Genomic DNA, 26,419 nt, shown 5'->3' on the forward strand with positions numbered 1-26,419 from the left:
ATCGACCACTCATTGAGAAAAAGGATTTCATAAAATTGTTAAATCTGGCCACTGAAGGTATGTTTATGTTTAATAATCGCTTGTTTAAGCAGATTGATGGCGTCACCATGGGTTCTCCACTTGGTCCGACTTTGGCCAACTTCTTTTTAGCGCACTTACAAACGAAAATGTTTGAAGTGTTCCGTGATTTTTACCCTAAAATGTATGTACGTTATGTTGACGATATTTTTGCAATTTTTGACAACGATCAGTCTTGTTCGCAGTTTTTAAACCTTTTAAATGCTCAACATCAAAACATCAAATTTACTGTTGAAAAATCTGATGACACTATTGCCTTTTTAGACGTTGAGGTAAAAATAAATCATGACTCGTTTGACACACAAATCTGGAGAAAACCCACCAACACTGGCCTACTTTTAAATTACAATGCTTTTTGCCCAAATAAGTGGAAATCTGGATTAATCTTGTGTCTTTTATCTCGTGCCCATTTGGTTTGCTCGACGGACTTGTTGTTCCACAATGAAACTAAAAAGTTGAAAAGTATGCTACATTTAAATGGATACCCGTCATACTTTTTTGGTAAAATATAAACTTTTTTGGATACGAAACCGAAAGATAAACCCGAAGAAGACGATTTTAGCAACTTTTTTGATATACCATTCTTGGGAAAAGATTCGGTAAAATTTTCAAAAAATCTAGCTAAAATTGTCAAAAAGAAATTTGATTGTGACATTTACCCTGTTTATAGAACGTTCAAAGTAGGCAGATATTTTCAGCTAAAGTCGCCTACGCCCTTTGCTCTATGTTCTGATGTCGTTTATAAATTCAGTTGTTTGCGTGATGCAAGCCTGACATACATCGGTATGTCAACAAGACATTTATCGACTAGAGCTGGGGAACACCTGAATTTGAATTCTATACAGAAAAGCGCAATTAAAAATCACATTTTTTCATGTACAGAATGCCAAAATAACGTTTCTATCAAGCAGTTTGAGATCATGTCTAGAGGCAGGTCTGAGTATCAAACTAAGATCTTGGAAGCCCTGTACATAAAACGTCACAATCCACTTTTGAACAGACAACTGTATGCTTGCGGCTCGTCTTTCTTGCTCTCTGTATTTTAAAATTAGTTTTTTCGCACCTTGCCTTTTTACCATATCATGTGATCTGTTTAACACCTTTTGATGCAGTTACCTTTGATTCTCGTGGAGCCTATATCGTTCAGTTTGAGCTAGTCAGAAGTACTGTGCAGTTTTTTTGTTTTGTTTCTGTTTATAGATTTAGTTAACCATTGTATTTTTTTCAGATGTAGTTAATTTGAATGTATATTATTCCTGATGAGGACATCTTGTGATGTCGAAAACGGTCGATACTTAATTTGTTGCGTAGTTTTATGTTTATGTAAATGTAATAAACTTGAAGATGTTAAACTTGATCACGTTGCTCGGCTTCGTATGCCTATGGTTCAACAAGACAAACTCTCTACCGAAGCTCTATATTTTTTTTAATTAAAAAAAAATTTATGAGGGGGAAGAGGCTTGCATTCGGAAGGAAACTACACGTCGCCAATTTTTTTGTAACTACCTTGTTGAAGTGGGCTGTTTTGCATTCAACCCAGCGTCTAATTTATTTTATTTTTTGAAGTGTTTTTAATAAACACTGCGTCATCCTTTTCTTTAGTTTTTGTTGAATATGAAACAACGAACTCGTATAAAGAAACACACGATCAATTAGATTGGCAGGAAAAGGGGAAAGGCCTTCGCTCAGCTGTGGGCTACCACAGCTTAAAAATGATGACTTTGGGGATGAATTTTTTTTAGTCATTTTAGTTATACTCCATAGCCCTTTGCACTCTAAAGTCAACGATGGAGTCCCAATAGATTGTGGAGTCAGTCTGATTTTTTTTATCCTAATTTACAACCAATGATTTGAAAAACATTTTAGGCACCTTTGCTAAAATGTAGAGAACAACTGGTGAATTTCAGAGGAGGGAGGAAAGAGATGGTGCTCACACGGCCCTGTAGTGTAGGCCTTCTTTTTCGTTATAATATATATGTTTAGAATGCGATAATTTTGTTTAAAGTACCGAGCTGTAATAAAATGCATTCGATATTTAAATTATCACAGAGAGGTCTGATATATGCTTTAATTTGAAGACATTACCTGTTAATCGAACTATTACAGTTTTTACTTATCCGTTTCATCCAACTAATTACTAGTGCAGGGATGTCCAACCTTTTTATTATAGTGGGCCGCATTGTCACTTGAAATAATTCAATGGGCCGCAGAACCTATTAAATTTCAAGAAAAATGGGTACATAAAGAAACAATTAAAAACCACTAAATTTCATCTTTGAAAATAGGAACAAATGACACACATATAAAAAGAAACAAAAATTATTTCTATAATATTTTTGACATTGTTTTCCAGCTAAGATGTTATCAACATTAGCATTAAAGGACGTTGTCTTGATTCTTAGGATGTTTGCTAAGTGTTTGTCTATTTGTCTTATTCGGTCAATCTATTTCTTTCTGCAGTTTTTTATGTTTTTCATGGGTGAAAATAACTGCTCGCAGCAATATGTGCTGCTTACTTCTGCCCTACATGCACAATAATTTTCTGGACAAACTAACTAATTTTTTATTAAATTAATTACATAAATGTAATTCTTTATAAAATAAAAGAAGAGTGTGTTCTTCAGAAAATATGTAAGAAAATATGACTGTAAATTTTTCAAGCAAATTTTCAATTCTGCAAGCAAACCAGTAACAGCATACTTTTCATAGTTTATAGAACAGTCTTTGAGCTCTTTCAGATAGACCACGAAAATATACAATTGCGCCAGCTTTCAGTTGTGCTAACTTATGAAAAGTTTTAATTTCCTGGTAAAGCTACGCTCGAACATTGAACTACGTACACAACTGACCTTTCCCTTGTAAATGCAAATTGAGCTCAGCTAACATTTCTGTGATGTCAACTAAGAAAGACAAATCATTCAACCATTGCTCCATATGCTCTTACATGCGCAGGAAATTAATTTAAAAAAAACAAAGCTTTTTTAACTATTTTATCTTGATAATGAGCTGCCATATTATGTCTTTGTTCTGCAATATATAGGCTACTTAATATCGTTGCTGCGAACACTTTATTTCAGTATGAAATTTGTAAATAGTTCTTGTTTTGATAATCCGTTACGTAATTTTAATATGTGTGTGTAACTGTGTAGGCTATATTAGTTTGTTTTTGTGATGCTGTTGGGTTCAGTCGTGTTCTCATTGCTTTAAGAATTGGCGCTCCAGTTGTTCCAGGAACGAGGAGGCGACTGATTCTTAACTAATTCATCAACTTATTTTAAAGTATCAGGTTTGGTGGCCGTGCTTAACTATATATATTGATGCATATACCGCAATATTAGATCCTTTCATGCACGTCTTAAACCATTAAGGTTTTGCCACCTTTTCCTTTTGTTGATTTTGTTACCGTATTTATTTTTCACAATATCATTTCTTTTGCATTCTGACAAAGAAAAATAAATTGAATTGAATTCTATCAAGTTCACATTTCGTTTCTTTTTCTCCATGAACTGTTTTATTTCGCGTAACAATAATTGAAATCTTTTTAAGGTGGCTGCTCTACTGAGCCATCGGACTTTAGATATAATCGGACTTTAGATATAATCGGACTTATAATCCTGTTACTCCCATACTATACTATTACTACGCCCCTAAAAACTGACTGGAACATTTTAATTAGGCTAAGATTCAAAGTTCAAAATACTACTTGGGGTGAAAATGATTAGCGGCCGCACAAACATCTCAGGCACGCCACAGGTTGGACATCCCTGTACTAGTGTATCATGCTTTTCATATTCACATACTAGTTTTAATTCATTACCCGGCACTTTTCAAAAGTACTTTTAAAAAAATGCAACGTAATGCACAACTTTACTACTCGAAACTCGACCAACCTATATCACTATTATTGTAGACAGGGCCCACAAGAGGGGAGGACAACTCGTGCATTGCACCGGGGCCCGGTGAGCTCAAGGGGGCCCGACAACATGTCTAAATTCACGCGCTAAAAATTTCAACAACTTTGCATAAAATATTGTTTTTATATTTGTTCCGTGTTTCGATTGGGCCCCCTCATGGGTGTGCCCTTATTTAAAACTACAGATTTTTCAATTATTTCAGTTTAGTGGGGCCCGACAAAATATTTAAGTTTGCATCGGTTTAAATTGTGCAAAGGTTGATTTTTCATAAAATATTGTTTTTTATATTACAGTAGTTCCGTGTTTCGATTGGGCCTCCTCTGGAGTATGCCCTTTTTTAAAATACATAATTTTCAATTTTTTTAGTACAAGGGGGCCCGTCAAAATGTTTAAATTTGCGTGCTGAAGTCGATTTTGTATAAAATATTGTTTTTTATATTAGTTTTGTATTTCGATTGGCCCATCATGGGCATTTCTTTTTAAAAAACTACATAATTTTCAATTTTTTTAGTTCAGGAGGGCCCGACAAAATGTTTATATTTTAGCGCTAAGGTCTTGTTGATTTGGCCAGGCTAACCATCGAATCAAAACTAGCCAAAACAATTGATTTTGACACATCAGAAATTTTTCTGGTAGAAAGGCTAGAAATGCTCCTCTAAAAAATATAGGCTTTATATGAATAGGCCTGTTTCAGAGAGTAGATTTTATGTCATATTTCAGTGTGTGCACTGTGCAGGCCTTGAATTTGCAGTTTTTGTGGAGGTCCAACTGAACTGCCTCTTTCGGCTTGTTAAAATTGCAACACCAAGTCAAATTAAATCATTTGCAGATTTTCATTGTCTATTGTAAACATTTCAAGGCTACTAGGGGAAGGTATGGACCGATGACCATACCTGACCCATGAACCACCCACTTCCAAATTCGAAATAAACCTTATAGTAGATTTTTTATCAACTAATTAAGTTGCATTTAGTTCAATAGTATTTCTTGGAAAGTTCTGGATGGAATCTTTTAAAATTTTGCAAGTTAGAGGGTGGGGTATGATTTTGAGGTGTTTTAGAAAAATTTCTCATTTGCGTTTGGAGCTTCACAGAAACTTAAATACAGCTAGCATCGAGATATAAAATTCAGAAATTGTAATGGGCTATATAGTGCAGGATTTAGTACAGTTCATTTAGACTTTACTTCATTCTAATTAAGTAAAGCTAAGATGGAACTTTGTCACCAACAGTTCTGACCGATGATCCACCAAAAGTGTTGTCCCTTGAACCACATAATTCATGGGTTAGCACAATGCTTAATTGAGGGACAATAAACATGTTTCATTTATTTTTTATTTTAGAAATTATTGTGTATTGTAAGTGGAGTGTAAAGTATTATAAAATGACTAGCGAAGCTGGTGATGCCTTATCAATCGTTTTTGTCCTTCCCCCACCACTTGCAGGAACGACAAAACAATCAGTTGACATTAAAAAGTTTTGAACCGACTTTTCGCAGTTTAATATTGCTTAATCTATTTCTGCAAACTGTTAGCAGTGTGCGCATTTGACAGTGTATTTATTGTATCATAAAAGTTTGCTCTAAACATCTTTAAGGTCAAAATTATCAGAGTGGTTCAAGGGTCCATACCCGGTGGTTCAAGGGTCCAAACGCGTTTGCACCCTTGAACCACTCTGATCACCGTCAATGTTGTCAAATATTTTTGTTGATCCTATAATTATATGTGGTTGAATTTTTTACACAATATACTGAAGTGATCACACTATGTTGTGTGGAAGTTTCGTCATCATAGAGTGATTAGTTAACCAACTATAGCTTTTAATGTGAAAAAGTGGCTCATCAGTCCATACCTTCCCCTACTGGTAAACAAGCAGTGCTAATGAGCAGGTCAGCACCATCTGCCAGAGAGATAGGGGAGAGTGAGGTAAGTTGAACCAAAATTTAAATAATCAAGTATATCTTTCAGAATTTATGAACAATCTTCCAAATATTTTCAGACAGTATACTTACTGCTATTAGCTATCTTCTAGTCTCATTTGCTTGTTGGTGCGACTTCACATTTTTTAATAATTTACATTTAAAATGAGACACATTTTTGGTTCAACTTTCCCCAGCAGAGGGTTAAGTTGAACCACTTCATAAGGTAAGTTGAACCAAGGTGTCAGCTTATTATGATGTAGTTCAAAAGAATTTTTTTATTTGGATTTCATGATAAATAGTGATAAAAGCGAAGGTAATATACAGTACAATACCACGTCTGAAATGAGCAAGCTGCTGGTCATTGACAGTTTAGTCCAACATACAAAAGTGGTGTTTTATGCACAAAGGACAATCACATTCGCATTTCCAGAGGCATAACAAACAAAATGAAAACATGCCCGGCTTGTCAGCAGCAATGGCTATTGCAAAGAAATATTATTTAGCAATCCATTTGTTCAAGTCAATTGGAAATACCAACTTCTTTTGTGGTTCAACTTGCCCAACAGCTACTGGTTCAACTTAACCCAAGGGTAAACACAAAAGTTACAGAGGTATTATGGTAAAATTAGTTACGTTTTAACCTCAACCCTTTCTTGTAAATATTCCTGCACACTTCTCTTACTATAACAGCAATATTATATAAATCTGTTCTCTAACGTAGGAGAAATAACCACTTGACCACATTTCATCATGTTTCACTCTGACAGGCAGGAAACCTACTTTCGACTCTTACTTTTTGACAGCAAAGTTTTTCAATCTGACACAAAGGAAAAAATGGCGACTATATGCTTAGATACCAAACGGTGGCGCTAATGATTTTCTAAAGTTTTAGTTTTGGCAGGAATCGGGGGTGGTTCAACTTGTCTGCTGGTTCAACTTACCTCACTCTCCCCCTGCCCTGAGACAACTTCCAAAATTTATAACTGTACATTCTTACTCTACAATTTACAATAGTTAGATCAGATGTGCAGTCATTGCTTTGTAATCCTGTTGGAAGTCTAGGTGTAATCATGACAGAGACTAGCGAACTTGTCCACCGGCAAGGCCTGCAATCCCTGCATAGTTGAATGTGGTGGAAATGTCTGTCAAGGATTTGGAGGGCTGTATGTGTGCTTTATTGTGAATATTTCAGTGTTTATGTTTAATGCAACAATTGCAGTGTGAGTGAATATTTCAGTTTATTTCAATGTTTTAATTTCAGTATTAGTCTGGGTGCTTTAATGTGAATATTTGGATGTGTATGTTTTAATCAGCAGTTGATTGATCAGGGTAGGTTACAGTAATTACACAGAAGATATTCCATGCATGTTTCTGACAAATTGTCAATTTATGACACTTAAGCAAGCAGTGTATTGAAATAGTGTTAGAGTTGCTGAGCAAGATGTTCTCACTGTCACTTTTTCAGTAGCCTACGGTACAAAACTGTTCAAGTGTTTTTTTTTGGTTACAAATTATTGAAGTAGCTATTTTTACCCACTTGTTGCCATGGTTACAATCCGGTGTTACCAGAGTTAAGATTAAAATCAGGAAGGATTAAGGTAAGGGTTAGGAATAAGGTTAGGGTTTTGATCTTTGCCCAGGACTAACAAAAATTTCCACAATATGATACAAGTTTTTGTTTTCAACAGCTTTAAACTTTTCTCAAATTAAGGCAGAATTCCTTATCTGGCAACGCTACTGAGGCTATATTTACACTATAGTATATAGTGTAAATATATCTAAACACAGCCTACAATTATACTGAAATCATGAAACTTCTCTGATATAGCCTACAGTACAATATTTTTGAGTTTTTAGGGTTTGTTGAATCATTTGCTATATTAATGCAAGCAAGTTTCATAAAAGCAGTGCTGGAAAATAATTTTTGTCCTTGTAGCAGGGCCAAATGCCATAACAGTCTAACAGAAATTGAAAAAAAAGTTAAAAGATGAGTGAAAGTGTGATATTTGAGTAAAAAATCATAGGTCTTCACTTCTGTTGAAGTACAAGTACTTTTAACTTTAGACAGAATTAGAAGTGTCCTAGTTGCAGTGCAAGTTACTTTTTCCAGCACTGCAGAAAAGTGCTGATTTTCAAAAATATGTTTAGTATATCAACAAATATAATTATATTTTTTTTTCTCAAGTTTTTCTTAATTTGTTTGTTTTCACTATTTATTTCTTAGCAGTCTTTTTTGGCCAGACCATTCCAATCTTATTCTTGAATTTCAGGAACAGTGTCAATATTGACTCAAACAGGCATTCTGTAGTTATGCAAGGTGTCTGTAAAGTCTCGATACATAGTATAGTGATAGATGTAGGATTGTAGGTACATTTACATCAATGGTAGATTGAAAATAGAAATATATTCAACTTTGTTTTCTACTGAGTACTGACCACTTGCTGTGGAAATGAAGAGAAAGTGACCTCCAATCCTGCTTAAATGCAATTTTACTCAAACAAGCAAAGAAAACCAAAGGAGTGAAAATAAAAAGCAACAGCCTATTGATCCAGAAATGAACTTGGTATTTCTTAATGTCATGAACCAATAGCAATGCATTCTTCATGTATTTATGAATTTAAAGTTGCAAACACCACTACAATACTGCATTCTTTGTGAAAAAATGGAGGGTTAAACCTAATGTATTTTTGGATTATATTTTAAACAGATCTGATATTAAAATAGAAACACTGTTCAGAACACCATGTGTGCAATGGCCATGTGGATTAACCAGCACCACAAATTTTGCTTGTGATTTGTGAGATCATGCGACATGTCACGCTGGGGGGGCCCGGCAGCAACATCTGCACCGGGGCCCGGCAGGGCTCTTAGAGGCCCTGATTATAGATACACAACCAGTAAACTACAACGCTCTATAAAGTACTCTGTGGCAAAACTTTGGAATTATAGGTCTTAGCAGTTGAAATTCGCAAATCCTCCTTCACAAGTTTTAAAAGAATGTACAAAAAGAAAATTATTGAGACATATTAGGCCAGGGGCGTCCAACCCGTGGCCCGCGGGCCACATGTGGCCCGCGAGAAGGTTCTGAGTGGCCCGCGTGATATTTTTCGAAATGACATATATTATATAATCAACTCAATTGCCAACGTAATTTATGGCGAACTTACATTCCGATAAATTGGCATTTATTGTTTGCTTTCTTTTTCTATTAGGCCTACTCTATAATCCCTAGTGCATGGGGTGCGCAACTGTTCAAGTTAATTTTATTGTACCACAATGCACATTGTTAGGCATCACATTTTCCACATTGTTACGTCCACCCTTTTCCACACAATAGTACTGGTGCTTCAAGAGTCAGTCAATCAGCAGTATTTCTTGCTTTTAGCGAGAGAAGTTCAAAACTTTCTATTGCTACAATTTTACAAAAAAAATTGTTTCTTAAGAAAAAGATCAGAGGATTCATAGATTGGCAGTTTTCGTGACATCATTATTCGGCAGCACTTACTTGTGCGAGCAAGGTTTTCGTGGATGAACTAGGATGAACCTATAGGGACAGCTGGACAATACATTACGGGACGCGCAACTCCGCTGTTCCGGCAACATCAGAAGAGTCAATTGCCAATTTGACATTTTTACGCTTTGCTGCTGGATTGCTTTCAACTAAAAACCTTAAACCACTTTAAAACCAACTTCACTCTTCTTATGTATCCCATAAAATGTACAAACACATCTCTAAGATTAGAATTTGGGTGTGAGGGTTTTAATTAGAAATTATCAGACAGTCATTTTTAATAGTGATAAAAGGTTTCTGCAGACTCTTAACCTCATTTCTGGCTTCTTGGTGATTCTATTTGAATAAGAGTACTGATGAAGCCGCCTTTACTGCGGCGAAAGCTCTACCAAAAAATTTTTGTAGTTACCAAACCTGGTTGATTTTTTATTAGTCATTTTTAAGATTACAAATTAGCAGTAAATAGCGTACTCAAGTGGCCCGCGCAACCATTCGTAAACTACATGTGGTCCTTTGGCCAAAAAGGTTGGACACCCCTGTATTAGGCAAATGCTAAATTACGTATCAGACGTTTGCAATTGTAACATAAGCTACGTTGGCCTACCTAAATCTTATATTCTTGGACACAGGGCCTGATTAAGGCTCACGGGGGCCCGAGGCACAGCTAAGTTTAGGGGCCCCTATTGGCAAACGCTTTCGATGCAGAGCAGCAGTGATCAATTGAAGCCTAGCATAACAAGTAACTTTCTAAGTAGCAAATCTGCCCAAGGCCATGAAAGCATTAATAATGATAGAATATGGGTGCAACCTATTTCGTACCCTGAACACTTCGTACCCCCATTTCGTACCATGAAAAGACCGAGAAAATAATAGAACAAAGCCGAAGTCGCTGATCGGAGTTCCCGCCAACATTTCAAAACTAACCGAACTACACTTTCTTCCTCTCAAATGCTAGACTGCAGTTTTATTATTGTTGTTTGACTTACTCTAACCATGTTTTCCTTCTTTTCGCTATTCGAAAATGCGTTGTTTCAATAAAAACGTGAATCCTGGGCCGTATTGCATGACAGCCCCCATGAATGACTTTTGCTCATTGTGACGTAACCTACTTTAACAGGAAAGAAGCAAGACAGTGGGGTGCAATTGCATTGGAATTTTGTAGCTGTAGACTAGTAGCATTAGGTAACACAACGTAGGCTAATGACAGTGTTAAAATGTTTGCGGAAACTCTGATCAGCGGCTTCGGCTTTGTTCTATTATTTCTCTCGATCTTTTCACAGTACGAAATCGGGGGGACGAAGTGTTCAGGGAACGAAATAGGCTGCATCCATATAATTATGCCTCGGTGGGCATCTCAGTGTATGATAGCATGAAATTCTACATTATACGTGAAATAACAGAAATATTGTGTAGCCTACAATGTACAATATTTAACACCCAAAATTGGGGGCCCCCAAAAGCAGGGGGCCTGAGGCCTGTGCCTCGTGTGCCTCATGGTTAATCGGGCCCTGCTGGACAGCTTCACTGTTATTTATTTATTTGTCTCAATTAGCCAATTATAATTATCATGGATGAGTTTAGGGGTGGCTGCTTGACTTGAAGACCTTGAATGGTCACTTCGCAGCCTCCCGCTGCTGTCATGCTATTATCATTTTCTTTTTTTAGTTGTAATCTTTTCAACAGTTTTACTGTACATTGTGTTTTGATTTATCGTAGCCTACATCTTTTTCGCAGTAGCCAATAAACATCTATCTAATCTGTAGTGTTTCGTCATCAAAACCATTGTTGCGTTTTGGTATCCTTTTGTACAAGTACAACGTGCGACTGTTACAAGACTAGAAAGACTTTAGGCTAAGTCAGTGGTTCCCAACCTGAGGTCCGTGAGAAAGCATTTGGGGGTCCATGATTACATTGATGAATTTTGGAAAAAAAAACGAAAAGCTATCTTTAGTTTTTTCTGTCATTTCCCTCTTTAAATGCAAATATGTCAAGCTCAAGCCCGCGAAAATAAACTGTTCCGGTATGCATTAAAATAAATCCATGCTGCTGCCTGCAATGTAAGCTACATTGACCTTAAACTACATCTATACCACAACGCATGTCGATTACAGTCAAATCAGGATTGGCTTGTCTATTACGTAATAGAAACCATGCGGTGCAACCAAAGTTAGGCTACTTGAGTTTCACGCAAAATTTAGGTAGGGGCAAGGATGCCAGAGCTTGGTTTTTCCACTTAGATCTGGGTTTTTTTGACCACATCTGGGTTTTAAGTTTTTTTTTATTTCAAATTTAGGTAAATCTAGTTTTTTTTTAGTTTTTAACTTTGTACAGAGCTTGCACGGTATTAAGGCACTGGATCTTCGATAAATGGTCCACACTGCAACACAAATATGATAAGGTTCCGGTAATGTTTTTTGCATCAGCTACTGCAGTCAGTGAGGTACAGGATGCTGAAGAAATGATCCAACTTTATGAAAATGTGGATGACTAAAAATTGGAGTAGTACAACTATTTGTGTTACTGAACATTTATTTATTGTGAATTTGAGTTATTCTTTTCAACATTATGTTCAAATGAAAAGGGCTAAGCAGGGTTTATTGCTAAGAACCAAGTTATCGTAGTTGTACACCAAACTGTAAGCAGTAAGCAGTCATGATGATTCTCCTCAGCCGCAGTCTACAACTCACACAGCAAAAAGTTTAGTTCAAAAGTCAAAACTAACCTTAATGGCTAGCCTATACACTGACTCATACATCTAGTCAGTTTTAGAAATTTTGGTTAAACACACACCGAACCTTGCTAGCTAGACGCTTTACCATAAAGGTAATTTTGAACCAAAATCTTTGCTGTGAGCCCATATAGGCCTACCAAACTCTTGTTTTTGTATATAGTTATATTACATATATATTAACTACCATACCAACATAAGCAATATAAGCATGTATAATATATTGTATAATTAAAACAATGAAAACTATTAATACTACAAAAAGTGCTCAATGCTAAGCAAAAAGGCAAAGCAGAGCGAATTAAATCAAATATAGTTATTAGGCTACTATCTGAATCCTTCAGCCTGTTTCACCTAAACTAACGGATCATCAGAAGGTCTTATTCAAATAGAATCTATTGTGCGTTACGGTACTATTTGTAGTTTTCTGAGGCTTCTGTGTAATGATTTAAAATGGTGCTATGATTTAAAATGGTGCTGAAAGCACACGCAGGTTTTTTTAACCGCTTTACTACATATTTTCTAGACCTGTTTTTTTTTGCCTCATCTGGGTTTTTTTTAGCACACAATTTAAGTTTATTGGAAATTTGTCGCTGGCATCCTTGGGTAGGGGTCCGCAGAATTAATAATTTGTCTAAAAGGGTCCGTGACAACAAAAAGGTTGGGAACCACTGGGCTAAGTGATCAGCTGATAACAAGTACAATAAACTGTGTCTGTGTGTAATCTATTGAAGTGTAGTATCTAAGATAATCAAGCGAATATAGCAATAACGACGAGGATTTAACGAGGGATGACAGAACAAGTTAGCGTAGCCCGAAGCTGCTCAAACAATATTAACTTAGCTTGAATGATTCAATAGCTGTTGCAAAAGCTCATGAAGATGTCAAAAATCAATTGAAAACAATGTAAAAATGGTAGGATACTGCTATTTTGCATTCATCAAATGCTGGCATTTGCCCAACAATCTAACCAAGGGGTTCTTCAACTGGAGTCCATGGACCCCCATGAGATACGCCGACTAGTTTTAGGGGGTCCATGAAGGCCTAATGGAAATCTTAGTGTATAATTTCAGAAATGGAATAAATTTTTCAAAAGAAAAGAGATTAAGTTCAAACAACGCTGATGATTTCTAGTTTGGCGTTTCCAGATAATTGTTATCGCATTGTAGCCTACTGTTTTTTGTTACGTACGTTTATTACGTCACTTTCTACATTGTTGTTTTTGTCGCTATGTTGTATCGTGCTTCACTGCACACGTGCTAATTGATGAATCATCATGCTCTCCTCGATTGCCTTCAGCACGCATGCAAGCCTGCATGGCTTGACGATGGGAATCCAGTTGAAGGTGACAGAGATTGAATGAGATTTGTTGAGCAGCGGTCACGTTTGGGGGAAGGTACATTACATTGGCGACGAGGATAAAAATGGAACCACCTCGACTATTTTTAGCTAGTGCAGGCAGTTTGCCATATAGGCCTACTTGAAAAACAAGAAAACAAATGTTTCAAAATTATGTTGCGGCTTCAGGAGCGTCCAATTACAACGTTGATAGGAAGAAAGCTATATTGCTACACTGGCTTGGCGCAGAAGGTCAGCGAATTTTTTACGTATTAGCAATGGACGAATCCTTGTTTGAGGAAGAAGACAGTGCGTAGGCTATGTCAAAACAATCAAAATATTAGAGAACCATTTCGAACCCAAAGAAAATCCAGTCGCAGCAAGGGTACGCTTCCGACGAAGAGCCCAAAACCCAGGAAAATCAATTGACGATTATGTAGTTGCGTTGCGTCGTTTGTTACTGGCTTGTCAGTATTTAGACATCACGATAGAAGAAATGCTGCGTGATTAAATTGTAAAAAAAAAACAATATAGCCTACCGAGATTGCAACAAAAATTGTTAAAGGGATACTAAAGGAAAAACCTGACTTGGCGATTTTCCACGTTCTTTCTGTTTAACATGCTACCATAAAACGATTTTCAATAAAATTTTGCCCCATTGCGGTCTGACCACCATTGCGCGCCTGCTTTTGTCAGAGCTTTCAAAACAAGATTGGGCTTCAGCAGCGAAGCGTGCGACTGTACATTTTGCGTCACTAGAGACTAGCAATCAGCTGATCTCGCAATAATTGTTACTGCGGGCGATTTGACTGTAGGCTATGCATGTATGTAGCCTACATCAAAACATCAGATTTCAACATCAAAACATCAGACAGTTTACTCAAAATATCAGATGTGGTAACGTGGCTTTTGTTATTGCTTTCTTTTGTGACGTATTCTTGAGCAGTGTTTGCACTTTTGGTTATTTTGAAAAAAACGAAAATAATGAAACATTGGACTTTGGGCCTTGCCAGCGCCATTGAAAACAATTTTTATTCGGTAATTTTTCTTGAAATGTATTCTTGAATGTTCAGTTTACGCATTTTAATGCTTAATTCCCATTTGAAATTTTCATTCAGTAGGCCTTTAATGAAACACAAACTCACACTAGAAGAAACAATGGAAATAGCGCGACTGACAGAACAGGCGGTTAAAGAAACGGAATCAATAAAAGCGTCCAAAGAAGAATGCGACTCAGTGCAATCTATTCCGAGGTCGGCCCAACGAAAAGCAATAAAGTGTTATAGGTGTGGTTCTTTTAACCATGTTGCAAATGGTGCACTTTGCCCTGCGAAAGAAGTACGCTGTAACAAATGCAAGATCATCGGTCACTTTGCAAGAATGTGTTGACGAAACGCAGCGATGCCAGGTAGCCTACGACGCTTTTGCACAATTTGCATGTACTTAATATTCATTCAAAAGATCAACCTGTATCTTGTGAAGCGACGATAAACTCTCATCAATTACAAATGGTTGTTGACACAGGAAGTCCCAGAACCTTAATTTCTGAAAAAGAATATTTGAACTATTTTAAGGCTTATCCTTTAAGACATACCACAACCAATCTCGTATCGTATTCCAGTCACGCAATTTAAATTCTAGGATGCTTTAAAGCTACATTGCAAATTGCTAAGCAGTCATGTAATTTAGACTTGCTAAGAGAAGGAAAGTGCCTCCTAGGAAGAGATGCCTAAAGATGTTTCAAGTTTACTATTGCTGATTTAAAATTCCAGGAGCTGCCGAGCTGTGAAGATGTCAATGCTACTGAAGTCACGGGTGTGGGTGTCACAAATTCTTCTATTATGCTTATACATCTCTTTCCACCAACACAGCTGACGAATGCGTTGTTTTGTTGTTACGATACCTTGGTGGCCAAAATGTCCTAACTCAATGACTTGCCGTACAAGAACAGATGGACCCAAAACACGGTTCTCGCAGAGAATCACTTTGTCGACCACCGTCAGTGCATCTTTAAGAGTACCGTATGATAACGGACAAGTTCTGGTTTCTTGTTTTTATTAAACGTTTTTCACCCTGCTTCAATATGCATGATTACAGACGATAACGTGGGATCCGCTCCTGTTTCTTGCTGTTTGAACATTGCAAAATTTTATCAGTTGCAGCTAAGCTAGACGTCAGCTAGGCTAGGTTAAGATTGTGAAAGGTTTATGCATATCCTCTTTTGGTAGAGAGCCATGGCTGCTATAATCCTATTTGTGACTACATGTTTATGTGAGTGAGGATGTTCATCATTGGTAACTATCAAAAAAAAGAGCCGAAGCCGGTTGGATGCAAAGGATGACATGCGTGTTGCCCTATCAAAGACGAAGCTACAATTTCATGTTCTTGTTAAAGACAAACAGCAGCATCCTTCAAATTAATGAAATTAAATCGAAATTATTGAAAAACAATCTGCATTCCCTATTTCTTAAATTTAATAAAACATAAATTTTGTTACTTCAAATCAAATATAGTAATTACTAGGGCCATTTTTATATGACCTTAAAAAATCAATAATATGACTTTATTTTTTGGAAAATATGACTTTATATGACTTTATGTGAAAATCGTTTTTTTTACATACGAACAACGTCACTCACGGAACTAAAGAGTAAAACATACGCAACATAACAGTAGTACACATCCTTTTTTATTTTAAACCACTGTTGTAGATGTTGTAGTACAGTTTCATGTAGTGTGGAATGTTAGAGTCTTTGAAGTTACGATTTGGACGTAAAAATGACTTTAGTAAGGAAAATGAGCGCTCCACAGACGCTGATGTGGGTTGACACTTCTGCAGTTTTGCATAAAGCGCTGGTGAAATGTCTTGTCTTTGTAGCTCTATAATTTGTTTCACATCGTTTTTATCCAATCGCTTCTTAATGTAATTTTTGAGCTCAAGCGGATGTTTTCCGAAATCAAGGGCATTTAGATCAGCATGGGCCTCTTTGATGGTGTACGTACAACTTTCCATTTTGAGTATTAAGTTGACCTCAATGTGTGACCTCATAAAATATAGGTCTGTGACTGTAAGTGTTATGTAGGTTAATCCTACAGTTTGCCTTCGTTCAATCAGAAATTGCCTTACTTTCTTAGTGCTTAATTGCTTCACCGCTTAAATTGGTATTTTTTATTTAAAGTATACAACGGTATGACTTTATAACTCAAAAATATAACTATATAACTTAAAAAGCTGATTTATGACCTAACCAGGAAAATATGACTTTATATGACTTCATAACTTTCTTAATATACCTCATAGGGATGCGGTTTTTGCGTTAAAATTGATTTCACGACTTACTGATGCATAGAAAAAAATATGACTTTAATGACTTTAAATGGCCCTAGTAATTACTCTCTGAACCTTTGACAGTCTATTTCACCCTAAAAGGAGGATCATCAAAAGGTCCTTATTCAAATAGAAATAAATGTTGTTACCAATTTATTTTAATTTTATTGCGTTATGTCTAATTCATGCTGATCAAAAAGTTTCTTAGACTAAGCCAGAAAGGGGGTCCATGCAAACCACAATTTTTTTTAAGGGGTCCGCGTTAAAAAAAAATTAAGAACCTCTGATCTAACCTCTTTGTGTAATTTATTAAGAATCGATTTCGCTATAGCAGACATGTGCAACCAGTGGCCCGCGGGCCGCACTGCGGCCCGCGTGGTGCTCAGCAAAATCTTAAAAGTTCATACTAGCCATCACTATTTGATGCAGTTTATATCAAAGCAATGGAAATTTTCGCACGCTATGTACAGAAATATTGCGCTTTGTGATGCAAGAATGCTGCGTTGCATAATTTCGCAATGGCATTGTACAATGTACAGTACGTAGTGGCGTAGTTGATACTTGATGGAGTTGTTGGTGCTACAGTACATAGATAGTCTACTGTTGAAAACTATTAGGTAAACTTTTATAAAAACTGTGTTAAGGGGAAGCATCAGAATCTTGTCAACCATGCCTTAAAAACCATTTCGCTTTTTGGAAGCACATATTGCTGCGAGCAAATTTTCTCTAAGATGAAATATTGCAAACGAAAGCAAAAGAGGCCAACTATCGGACCAACATTTGAAAGTCAACTTCGAGTTGCTTGTAGTTCTGTGAAAGCAAATATACCAAAAGTTTGCAAAGATCTGCAACAGCAAAAAGTGCGTTAATCTGTGATTAAATACGCTTGACTGAAATTAGTTTCCTCATCTTGCATCGACAATTATCCACAGTTTTTCAATAAACTGTCGCACAAGTGCGTCGTGGACTGTATTAAATCTATTTCCTACATAAACTACTTTCACAGGAAAGTAGTTTTATGATACTAATTTTTTATAAAAAAATCTTGAGGCCCGTGTTATCATTCAAAATTTTGTATTTGGCCCTCCAGTGAAAAAGGTTGCACATGCCTGCGCTATAGTAATAGCATCTTCAGCTAGCACATGCAAAAAGAAGATAAGAAAATGTTAAAAATACGTAAAACGAACAAATAAAACAAACTCCGATATTTTCAACACGCCTAATTGTTCTATTGTAAATAGATGGTTACATAATATTAAAATTTAAAACTACAAGCCTAAATCTTAAACTCGTTTTCTGCCACGATTTCCAACAGTATAGGGCCTATAGGTTACTGGTACAAAATTCAAGAAATACATGAACATATACCATCCATCAAATAAATTACAACAGTTCAATAGGACAAATACAAAGAAAAACGCAATTTAGTTTACAGTCCATTCCAATGAGGTTACATTGATATAACGTCAAAAAGAATAAAGTGTGAATGGGCATGGTTGAAAAATCTGCGCTACAGGGGTCGGTCCGGTCGGAGGTTGCTGATTGTCACAATCAATATGCGAAGCCTCACGACAGGCTACATTTTGTCTTGACCAAGCGTACTGTTTTAATTGTAAAATTCTTATACGATATGTTATTCTCGGCTACTGTCTTGTAGTGACCTCTGATTGCGAAATCTTAATTATATGACGTATTTCCAGAACTTTCTGTGTACGTGCAAGCCTGGAATATTCTTTGTTTGACTTCCAGGTGTGGGTTGTTGTGACGTCATAAAGATGCTTACCAGTAGTAAAACTTGACAGAACAATGAGTTCTTATGATGTAACATTATAGCACCTTCTCGAAGTTACTAGACCAGGGGCTCCCAACTTGGGGGCCATGACTCCCTAGTGGGCTATGAGCTTTTTCAAGGGGCATTGAAAAAGTTTGAAAAATAATAATTTTTTTAATTTATTATCTCTAAGTCCACTCCAACACTATAGCAAAAGAAATAAATTAAAATTTAATAAAAATACTAGTACAGTTTGCCCAAATTTTCATGAAATAAACAAGTTTTTTAATTAAAATGACGTTTCTTAGTTTTTTCAAAAAGTTGAAAAAAATGAGGCGCCATAGATTTTTCAAAATTTTCAAACGGGGCCACGGTGTAAAAAAGTTTGGGAACCCCTGTACTAGACCATCAAACCTGCTATAAAATAGTAGTGTAGTTTGCGTAAATATTGTAGTTGGAGTTGGTAATAGATGTAGAGATTATAGTGAGATTATGGTTGATTAAGAGTTAAAGTTATTGAATACGAGTAAATGAGAGTTGGTGCTATTTTAAATTGTGATCGAGATTAGAGTTATGTCAAGAGCTGCGAGTGAATTACGTCAAAGTCGATTATAAGAGTTACAAGCGTTAGAAACTATTGCTGTTCAGTGTTCACTGTTACTTTGATTATTTGTTGAAAGTGTTGAGCCATTCGTTAAAGTCCTTCAAGAATTTTCATTTATAATCTCACTAGTGGAACTATTCGACCATTTAATTGACTGCTTTTCGGTAATATCCCATTAAACTACGTCATTAATCCTTTCCAAGTCACTTTCCTGGTACGAGATAGAAAGAAACGTGACATTCTGGGGGCTCGTCCGGGATCATACCGAAAGAACAATAAATCAACAACAAGCTGCCCAAATGACGGATACCGTCGAAAATGAGATGATGGAAAACTTACGGAGCATAGCTGAACGAATGAGGCTGAGTGGCAATAAGAAGTCTCAGTTTGTGATACTAAGAGTATCACAAGATAATGGACCAAAAAGCTCAGCAAGAAGCTGATGAAAGAGAAGAAAGAAGAGCTTCTCGTGAAATAAGGAAAGCAGAACTTGAAGCTGGAGAAAAGAGAGCACAGCGTGAAGCTGAAGAGAGAAAAGTGCAACATGAATTGGAAAAGTTAAGACTTGATTTAGAAAGACAAAACCTGGACATTGGTGGGCGATATATTTCTATTGTGGATAATGTTCGAGGTGTTACTGTGGCGCAATTTAGACGACCAGATTTGCCATCGTTTGTCGAGGAAAAGGATAATTCAGATAGTTATTAGGTAAGATTTGAACGATATGCTACAATAGTCAAATTAGAGAAGTCGACGTGGGCTCTCAGTTAAGCATGTTGTTATCGGAGCAAGCCCTTAATGTATATTCAAGACTTTCCCAAGAAGATGCAATGGACAACGACAGATTGAAGTTAGCTCTGTTGAAGCGTTACAATTTTACCGAGTATGGAAATGGATACCGTCAAAGATTTTTTGATCAAAGCCTGAACAACATGAAAGCCCAGGTCAGTTTATTGAACGTTTAAGAAACCTTTTGTTAAAGTGGTTTGAACTTTCGGGGGCTGAGCAATTGCTAGATGGATTGGCAAACTTTATGGTTAAGGAGCAATTTAAAGTCGTGTTCGAAGGATCTTTCTGTTTATTTAATGGAGAGAAGTCCAAAGACTCTTTCTAGAAGATTATTATAGCGAGTATGGTGGAACAGTATTTAGTTGCTCATGATGAAAAGTTGTCGATCGAAGAAATTACGTTGTCATGCAATAATGACGAGGAGCAAACAAATGGTTTTAAAGGAGGTGCTGTTCCAAGAGAAATACGTTAGGTCATAAGGCTGTTAACTGCTCGAGTAAACCGAATAGGCTACAAATCATCAAGATTCAAGGAAGTGGTGCAATCGTTGCAATAGGCAAGGACACGAAGCAAAGGAATTCAACGACAAGTCGTTTTCTCTATCCAATCAGTCTGGAAAGTTAGAGTCTGGAATTTAGTAAAAGAAAGTCAGTTAACGGAAAAATTGGCCATGTGATGTCGATTGATAACACTTTAATCCAAGGACCGTTCTTCTTCTTTTATTGTCGCACTTGATTTCAAGCATTGATTGCCTGCCTCTTGCATGAAAAGTTTCCAAGATTCTCTGTTGTTTGCTTTGTGTATTAGGTTGTTGGTGTTAGTTTTGTCGGTTTATTCGTTTAAGTAGGTTAATCTTTGTCTGCTTTGGATACGCTTCCCCTCAATTTTGCTTGTAAGTGAGAGATGTTTTAACTTTCCTTTTCGCAGCCTGTGTGCTAAAAATTGAAGTTGATTTTCTTTGACATCTTTCAGTATATTCTTTGTTTGATTGACTTGATTTAAAACAGTTTGGTTGCTTTTTCTGTCAGTCCAGGAAATCCTCTGCATTTCTCGGAATGCCCACATTTTAAACCCATTTATTCTTTTATTAATTGATTTTTGGTAATTGTCCAGGTTTCTGAATTATATTTAAAAATTGGGTAAATGTAACACTTCAATACTCTGAATCTGGTTGGAAAAGATATGTTCTTGTTGCATAATATCGATTTCATTTGCTGGAAAGAAGCTTTTGCTTGAGCAATACGTATATTGAACTCCTTATCATCTTTGGCAGTTTATTGTTGTCCCGAGATATCGAATACTTTTGCTTGTTTTATAGTTGTTCCATTCACTTTAATTTGACAGATTGGAATTTCACTTTCTTTTTTCTTTGTGATTACCATCGTTTCCGTATTCTTGCATTCATTTCCATTCCAAATTCTTTACTTCTTTCATTTACTTTTTCAACAAATTTTGTAGTTTTGCTTCCGAATCAGCCACCAAGACAGTGTCATCAGCATACCTCAGGTCCAAGAACCGTTGGCAAGGATATATATCGAAACTCCGTATCGTAACGGGACTGTGAAAGCGTTATGTTTACAAAACTCTTTAATTGATCTTATAATCGAAAATGTTACCGAGAGAGATTCTGAAGTTACTTGTTATTCTTGTGGCAAGAATGGTCACTTTACTCGAGATTGTTCTGCAGATAATTTGCATCAGCGACGATCTCACCATCGCGGACACTACGAGTGCGAGGAACTGAGGGGAAGGTGTAGGCGACGAACCATCTGGAGTTTGTTATGATGCGGTAGACGCGGACACCGCCAGGGAATGCGTTGCTGACGGCGGACATTCGGAAAACAGACGTTGCCGTGACAAACACTGCTACCGATGTGGGGAAATTGGACACAATTAAAGCCAGGAACTGCTCGTTTGATGAAAAGGCTTGCCATAACTGTCACAGAGAAGGTCATCTGGCCAAGGACTGTCCGGAGAGGAAGTGGGAAGTGTTTCCGATGTAGGAAGATGGGTCATCTCGCTCGCCATTTATAATAAATTGGCAAAATATTATATATAAATTTAAAATCTTTTTCTGGTTGTATTATGAAAATATATAGCTTGTACTGCAAAATGTTGTTAATCAACAATTTTTGCCATGCTGATAAGCACCTGAGGAAAGACGGTTTCATAGACTTTAACAAAAAGGATGAAAAACCAACTCATTGCTTTTTTAAAGGGAACACTGTTCATGAGTTACGATAGAAACGTTTTTTCGGTGATTTCCACAAGCGTTTGTTTCATGATGCCTGGTTTCTTTTTCCTTGTTATTGGAGCATATTTTTCGCTGATATGTTTGCAAGTCACTATTGTTGCCTGTCTTGCGATGCGTCAAACATTTTTTTGTTTATTGAAACTGTTAATTGCAAGACATCTTTTGTGGAGTGAAGCGACAACACCACTCTTGCTTGGCGATGAATATTCTGATGAAACCGCTGGCCTCGCTATAAGTGCGCAAAACAAGTGGCCTCGTTTATTAGGCATTGCTAAAGAATCAAAAGTGTTGTTAAAGGAGCTTGGCCTAGCAGTAGCGTTGTTCGACTAATTTTGTTGTTGCGGTATTCTAAGATAAATAGTAAAAAAATGTAACGCTGGATACTGGGTACGAAATGCGTTTTTTCTAGCATAAGAGTGAACATACAGCCCTCCACAGCTCTCCTTAATGCCAAAGTGGCCCGCATGCAAAAAAGGTTGGTGACCCCTGTACTAGATCATCAAACCTACTATAAAATAGTAGTGTGCTGTAATTTGCGTAAATATTGTAGTTGTAGTTGGTTATAGATGTAGAGATTATAGTGAGATTATTGTTGATTAAGAGTTAAAGTTATTGAATATGAGTAAATGAGAGTTGGTGCTATTTTAAATTGTGATCGAGATTAGAGTTATATCAAGAGCTGCGAGTGAATTACGTCAAAGTGGATTATAAGAGTTACAAACGTTAGAAACTATTGCTGTTTACTGTTACTTTGATTATTTTTTGGAAGTGTTGAGCCATTCGTTAAAGTCCTTCAAGAATTTTCATTTATCATCTCACTAGTGGAACTATTCGACCACTTAATTGACTGCTTTTCGGTAATATCCCATTAAACTACGTCATTAATCCTTTCCAAGTCACTTTCCTGGTAAGAGATAGAAAGAACCGTGACACTGATGACATGGGAGTAACAAAACAGATTAAGTGGTTGGTCAAATCAAGTTTTGTATGTTAATGGTGGCTTTGATTTTATGTAGCCATTTATCTTCAGCGATGTCTAAATATTGTTTGTTGGGTTGTTCGGCGAAATTAACGACAAAGCAGTCTGCCAGAGATGGTTTCTTTTTCAGTTCAATGTTGTGGAATTTTGCATAATATTTCAATAAAGCTGCTTTGTCACCGGATTATCAGAGTAATTAAAGATATTCCAAATAGACCTATGTGTGGCCCAACGTGTGGAAAACATTGTCATGGTTTGTCCTACATAGTGTTCGTGACATATAGCGCACATTGCAATGTATATCACGTAATTTTAGTAAGTTAATTTATGTTTAAGACTGAAATTTTTGTTAGGTTTACATCCTAATGGAGGTGCATTCTTTTATCATAGGCTTATGCGCTCCATGGTTACCGCAAAGTGCATATTTGCCGCATGGTTTGGAGTAGCCAAAGGTTAGTGTTTCTGTTTTTTTGTATTTTGTAAGTAAATTTTCTAGCGTGCTTGGCTTTTTATATGCAATAATTTGATTGGGCTGTATTTTTTTCTGCGTTGGTTGTCTTGAGTAAACCAGGAATTGATGTAGACCAGATTACTTTGTTAGCTTTGGTTGCATTTTTTTCTGTAGGTACCTAAACCCAAATTCGTTCTGTCCATTTTTCAGCAAATTGAATTTTTTCTTTGGTAAATGTTTGGGGAAGTTTGATTTCAAAGCTTTGTTTTTAAGTTGTTCAAGTGCTGCAGTATAGTCGTGTTGTGTTTCATTCAATCTCCTGAGTCGTAGCCTGCTGCTTCTCCATGTATGATTGCCTTCAATGTAGATGTGGGGTGGTATGATTTATCATTGAGGTACAAGCGGTATAAAAACAATGCAACATACGTCTTCAGTCCATGTCAACAAAGTGCGTCATCTAGCGCATGAAAGCGCATTACCTTCAATTAAGAAGGGAAAGTATGTTTTGCTTGTGGGAAGACTTGACATTTTAAATTTGATCAAGAATTGCCCAGCAAGAGGCAACCAATGTCACAGATATGGGAAAATTGGACGTTTTGTTCTATTGTGTTTTGTTCGTATTTTGAAATCTTGATACAGTAAACAAACCATGCAGGTCAGATGGGACAATACGTTAGCAAAACCTTGTGGGGTCTCAATCGAAGTTCGCCGAGAAAGCGTGCTTACTCCATATCTCTTAGCTATTTACATCGATAAGTTGTCTTAAAACTTGAACAAGGTAAGTTCAAGCCGGATGCTGTGTTGGAAATGTTCGGTACTTAGGTGTTTATACAGTAGCCTACACATAACTGTTTATCTGATAAACTGGATATTTCAAGGTAAATGCGCTCACTTTACTGCATTGCCAACAAATTAAAATTGCGATTTTATTATATTCAACGACTGTGAAGAATACTCTGTTTCGCTGATACTGTATGTCTTTTTATACTTCATAACTGGTGCATAAATATCGTCTTCCTTGTTTTAATCGTTTACGAGTGGCTTACAATGACTCGTTAAGAGTGCTACATAATCTGCCACGTTATGTCAGCGCACGAACAAATTTATTGCAATGTTATTAGTTATTAGCGAATGGGCATTTTTAATTAGTTTTCATTTCGTTTTAATTCGAAAAGAATTTCGAATGCCCCCTCCCTCTTAAAAAAATCCTGCGTACGCCACCGTCAATACTTTATCATTATGAGGTGATGCTTGAAATGTTGCTGCGTTATTATTATTGTTAATGACATTACGTTATTTTAAAAAGAAAAATATTTAGGATCAAAATGGTTGGAACGCCTGGTCAAACGAGTAAAAAATAAAGAGCCCAAAATATAGATAAGTCTACTGAACTCATGTTCATCAAACGCTTCAAAAACTCATCATTAGCATCAGCATTAAGTTCCTTCCTCCCATCGAGGATTAGATGTAATGAGGCGCCAAGTTTCTTTGTTGTGAGATTTTTCTACTGCAGTTTTGTAATTAAGTCCTGACCAGTCTTCAATATCATTAATCCAAATTCTTGGTGGTCTGCCCCTATTTCGTTTGCCGTTCATATTTCCTTCTAGTAGTTGTCTTTGAATAAAATTATTGCCAATCATGTGGCCAAAATATTTCAATTTTCTTGATTTAATTGTTTGTAGAATTTCCATGCTGGTTTGTATTCTGGATAGTACATCTTTGTTTGTGATTTTATCCTTCCATGAAATTTTAAGCATTTCTATAAATCCACATTTCAAATGCTTCAAGTCGTTTAACCATTTGTGATGATGGTGTCCATGTTTCTGCATTGTAAAGTAACGTAGTCCATAATATATAGCATTTCATAATTCATTTTCGAGTGTTGATATTAATTTGCGTGTTGTTAATGTCTTTTTCATTTTTACGAAGTTGTTTCTTGCTATTTTTATTCGTCTCAATATTTCTGTATCGCATCTGCCATTTTCAGTTATTGTGTGCCCCAGATAGGTAAAGATTTTGACTTGCTCGACCAGCATTCCGTCAATAGTAATATTTAAAGTTGGTACATTTTCTTTTCTTGTAATAATCATCGTTTTCGTCTTGTTTGTGTTGATTTTCTTGTTATATTCCTTTCCAATATTGCTCACTTTTTCTATTCTTGATTAACTTGAATTACTTTGCGATTGCGAGTTTGAGCTTGCGAAGATTGCGAGTAAAAGGTTGCTCATTACTTGAAGCGGCTTTTCGTCTAATTCTCATCAGGAGCTATCGTCAGAATAAAATAAACCTAAATGTGGTGAAGTATTTATTCGTTTATGTCTTAAAGCTCTTTCGTTAAATAAAATTTCTCTGATTAGCCAAAATTTACATTTCATTTTTTTGCCTTCTACTATAAATATTTCCACACAATTTTATTTTACTCTGACGATACCCCAGCTCTGTGGCCCAGTGGTTTCACCTTCGGCTGTGGTGCTTGTACAGTAGACCTGAGCTCGACTCCAGATCGGTCAAACCGAAGACTGTAGTAAGTCGGGTAATAACTAATAATATGATGACATCGTAAACCAGATATAAAATTAAAAATGAGCTCTGTCGCTAAAAGACCTTAGCTGTTGTAGAGCGACAATAAATAAAACGACAGCATCATTCTGCCGATGCTCCTGATGAGAGTCAGACGAAAAGCTATTTCCAGCAATGAACAACCTTTTACTCGCAATTACTAAAACATTAGTGTAATCAAACAAGCACATTAAC

The 26,419-nt window shown here is 36.4% G+C and overlaps 1 protein-coding gene across 2 annotated transcripts in view; it reads right to left on the reverse strand.

The window, feature by feature from the left end:
• The window catches only part of LOC145766209 (ubiquitin-conjugating enzyme E2 R2-like), an 81,035-nt gene that overhangs the window by 50,267 nt on the left and 4,349 nt on the right, over positions 1-26,419 (reverse strand). The window lies entirely within an intron of this gene.

Source organism: Aplidium turbinatum, chromosome 3 (genome assembly GCF_918807975.1).
Source record: "Aplidium turbinatum chromosome 3, kaAplTurb1.1, whole genome shotgun sequence".
In the NCBI taxonomy this organism is placed as follows: Eukaryota; Metazoa; Chordata; class Ascidiacea; order Aplousobranchia; family Polyclinidae; genus Aplidium; species Aplidium turbinatum.